The following is a 4,227-nucleotide window of genomic DNA, read 5'->3' as shown; positions in this document are numbered from 1 at the left end:
TGCATTGGGTCACGGTTTATGCTTGTTTCGATCTAAACAGACGGACGCGGATAGAATGGGTCGGCATGTTGGAATTGCTCTTAGGAGAGGAATAGGGCGGCAAACTGGTTTTTCCATTCAGTTTACCTGAAACAGTTTTCACCCGCAAAAAACAAAAAACACAAAAAACAGTTTTCCTCCGGTTGCCACACTTCTGTTTCCAGATGCTAATCTTCGATGCACCACTTCCCCTTGCTCGACGACCCGCGCCGCCTCCGCCGGCTCCTCTCGTCCTGCGCGGCGCTCCGGACACTCACCCGCCTCCACGCCCTCCTCATCGTCTCCTCCTCCGCCTCGTCCCACCACATTCTTTCCTCCTGCCTCGCCACCGCGTACGCCCGCGTCGGCGACCTCGCCGCCGCCGAGTCCACGCTCGCCACCGCGCCCACGTCCCCCTCCTCCATCGCCGCGTGGAACGCCCTCCTCGCGGCGCATTCCCGCGGGGCCTCCCCAGAGGAGGCGCTGCGCGTCTTCCGCGCTCTCCCGCCCGCCGCGCGCCCCGACAGCACCACCTTCACGCTCGCGCTCTCCGCGTGCGCGCGCCTCGGGGACCTCGCCACCGGGGAGATCGTCAGGGACCGCGCGTCCAAGGCAGGGTACAGGAACGACATCTTCGTGTGCTCGTCGCTGCTAAACTTCTACGCGAAATGGGGCGCCATGGACGATGCCGTCAAGGTGTTCGACAGAATGCGGAAGAGGGACCGCGTCACCTGGAGCACCATGGTTACTGGATTCGTGAACGCGGGGCAGCCGGTTCAGGCGATCGACATGTACATGAGGATGAGGGGAGACGGTCTGGAGGGAGACGAGGTGGTTATCGTTGGTGTTATGCAGGCTTGCGCAGCAACAGGGGATGTCCGGATGGGAGCCTCAGTTCATGGCTACTTGTTGCGGCATGCTATGAGGATGGACGTTGTCATCTCAACAAGCCTTCTGGATATGTATGCAAAGAATGGGCTGTTTGATCAGGCGCGCCGGGTTTTTGAGTTGATGCCGCACAGGAATGATGTGTCCTGGAGCGCACTGATCTCACAACTTGCACAGTATGGCAATGCAGATGAGGCACTTGGCATGTTCAGACAGATGCAGGTCTCTGGTCCTCAGCCCAGTTCAGGGCCAGTTGTTGGTGCACTACTAGCTTGTTCAGATCTTGGACTCTTGAAGCTAGGGAAGTCAATACATGGTTTCATCTTGGGGCGGCTTGAGCTCGATCGCATGGTAGGTACGGCAGTCATTGATATGTACTCAAAATGCGGCTCCCTGGCAAGCGCCCAATTGCTTTTCGATAAGGTTGTCTCAAGAGACTTGATTTCGTGGAATGTGATGATTGCGTGCTGCGGTGCTCATGGACGAGGCCGTGATGCCCTCTCTTTGTTCCAAGAAATGAAGAGAAACGAAGTAAGACCTGATCATGCCACATTTGCTTCTCTTTTGTCGGCTCTCAGCCACTCCGGTCTCGTAGAAGAAGGGAAATTCTGGTTCGATTGCATGGTTAATGAGTATGGAATTGAACCTGCCGAGAAACACTTGGTGTGTATAGTGGATCTCTTAGCTCGTTCTGGTCTTGTTGAAGAGGCCAAAGACCTGCTGGCATCAATGCACACCAAACCAACCATCTCAATTTTGGTCGCTCTACTTTCAGGCTGTCTGAATAACAAGAAGCTGGAACTTGGAGAGAGCACAGCAGAGAAGATCCTTGAACTGCAGCCTGGGGATGTTGGCGTCCTTGCCTTGGTCTCAAATCTTTATGCTGCTGCCAAGAACTGGGACAAGGTCAGGGAAGTGCGCAAGCTAATGAAGGACCACAGCAGCAAGAAGGTGCCCGGGTGTAGCTCGATAGAGATACACGGAGCACTGCATACATTCGTCATGGAGGATCAGAGCCATCCTCAGCATAGACAGATTCTACAGATGGTCTCGAAGCTCGACTCCGAGATGAGGAAGATGGGCTATGTCCTGAAGACGGAGTTCGTGTACCATGACCTCGAGGAAGGCGTCAAGGAGCAGCTTCTCAGCCGCCACAGCGAGAGGCTGGCCATCGCCTTTGGGCTGCTGAACACCAGCCCAAGGACGCCATCAAGTACATGTCAAAGATCGCCACCAGGGAGATCGTGGTGCGAGACGCGAAACGCTTCCACCATTTCAAGGACGGAGCCTGCTCCTGCGGTGATTACTGGTGAAGGGTGTCTCGCGACACAACCTGTCCGTTGTCCACAGCTTCGTCCTTGCTTGGTCTCAAATCTTTATGCCGCTGCATGAACTGGGACAAGGTCGTGCGGAAGCTAATGAAGCCTGGGTGTAGCTCGATAGAGATACGCGGAGTCTACTGACTGACGTGAACCAGCATATAGGTGAGTGCCAGTTCCAGCTGTCCTGTGCAACTGCAAACACAGTGATTTGATCAGATTTCATACTCCCTCCGGGAGGGAGGGAGGGAGTATATGAGACCGGGATGGTTACGTTTCAGAAATTTGAACGAACGCTCTAGATCTTTCATGCTTCTCAGAGATTTGATATAACTGTGCAAACGTCTCTCGTCAGTCATTGTCCGCTTAAATAAGTGTGAGCTGAGTGCAGTTCCACACAGGACAGCTGGAACTAGCACTCACCTATATGTGGTTCCACAAGTCCAATATACACTGCGTCTGCGTCGTCACCCTTGTTGAAATCGTGGCGAGAGTCGTAGGTGACTGTACCTCTGAATACATGACGCAGCGGTCGGTCGCCGAGGTCGTCGAGGTTTACGGCACCAGGACTCTACCACCACCAACGGCAGTACCGATCGCGACGTCAACACCGCCCGTGCTCGGGGCGCCATCCCGAGCCTTCGATGCACCGTCGTCAGTCTATGCACCGGCCTCGCTATCGTTTTATTTTCCACCGGCCGCGGACCCGGACTGGAAACGCGTCGCGTCGCAGTAGTGCCGCGTCGGCGAGCGTGGCCGTCGCCGTCTGAGCGGCCGCGGGCGTCTCTTGCCGTGTGGGCGGGGAAGGTGACTCGCAGCGTGGCAAAATTTTGCTTTGCTTTGCCTTGCCTTGTCTCACTTTTCTCCCGGGCCTCGTCTCGTGGACTCATCGTGATCGCTACGAATCTTGACGAGGGGAGGGGGTCCAGATAACGCTGGACGGACTTTCGTGACGTTCGTTGGAGCTGCTAGTGGTTGAGGAACGCTTGCTTCTCAAGTAGGAGTAGGAGTGGCGGGTCGGACGGACCTGCCCCATGTGGGAGCATGGCAATGCCGCTCGCTGTTCGAGACTGCTAGGCTATAGCTATAGCGCCTCAACTATTGGCTGTTCGGCACCCGCTGCTCATGATTGGGATCGATTTTCCACTTGATCGTGGAGCTGGTTTGGCCTCGTCGTTGACCTGCCGGTGAGTGGAAACTGGCCGGCGTCTGCACGACGCGGAATGTCGCGTCCGACTACAGCGAAACTTCTTTCTTTAGAAGATCAGGGATCGCCTCCCCGGTTCCATTTCATTGCAGAATGAACACGCATCATCCATCTACGAGTTAATTGCACGGAAGTATCATAATTGGGGCATTACATGCGGATTGGTACCCTTTGGTAATTTTTACATGTCAATACCAAGTCTGGGGCTAGCCGTTATAAAAAGGTCTAAACCGCGTATAAACACGTATTGACGGGGTATCTGACCAGCGGGGCCTACCTGTAGGGTGCCGACGTGGCATGTTTTTTTGCAGAAAGCCCCCTTTTTCACCGGCGATACTATTCATCGTCTCCACGCGCGGTGGCGCCGATCTAAATCGAGGGGAGGAGCCCCTCGAGCCCGAGCTCCTCCGCCTCCTGTAACCGCCGCCCCGCCCCGGCCTCCCGCTCACCTTGCCTGCTTGCAGCCGACGCAGGGGAGGCAGCGGGACTTGGCGTAACTCCGGCGACAGGGAGCGACGAAGGGCGCAGGAATAGACGGATCTGGATGGCGACTCTTGCGGCGGAGGGCAGGAGGGGTGGCGCTGGTCCTCTGTTCATACGACAGAGAGGGAGGAAACAGGGAGGCAGCTAGGGGACCTGGTCGCCAGCGATGGCTGCTCCGGCGAGGTGCATGGGGCGGGGTCGACAAGACCCCCGGGCGGAGGAGGCTGGGAGGAGGAGCCCGGGCACGAGGAGATGGCGTCGCGCTGGTGAGCGAGCTGGGGAGTTCGGGAGGAGGCGCGAGCGATCCTCGTG

The 4,227-nt window shown here is 56.7% G+C and overlaps 1 pseudogene; it reads left to right on the top strand.

Annotated features, from left to right (window-relative positions):
• Positions 1–216: 216 nt before the first annotated feature.
• LOC119350427 lies at positions 217–2,695 on the top strand (annotated as a pseudogene).
• The last annotated feature ends 1,532 nt before the right edge of the window (positions 2,696–4,227 follow it).

The sequence above is a fragment of the Triticum dicoccoides genome, chromosome 1B (genome assembly GCF_002162155.2).
Source record: "Triticum dicoccoides isolate Atlit2015 ecotype Zavitan chromosome 1B, WEW_v2.0, whole genome shotgun sequence".
Taxonomy (NCBI): domain Eukaryota; kingdom Viridiplantae; phylum Streptophyta; class Magnoliopsida; order Poales; family Poaceae; genus Triticum; species Triticum dicoccoides.
The sequence above is the reverse complement of the archived record's forward strand: the minus strand, read 5'-3'. Positions and strand labels throughout refer to the sequence as shown.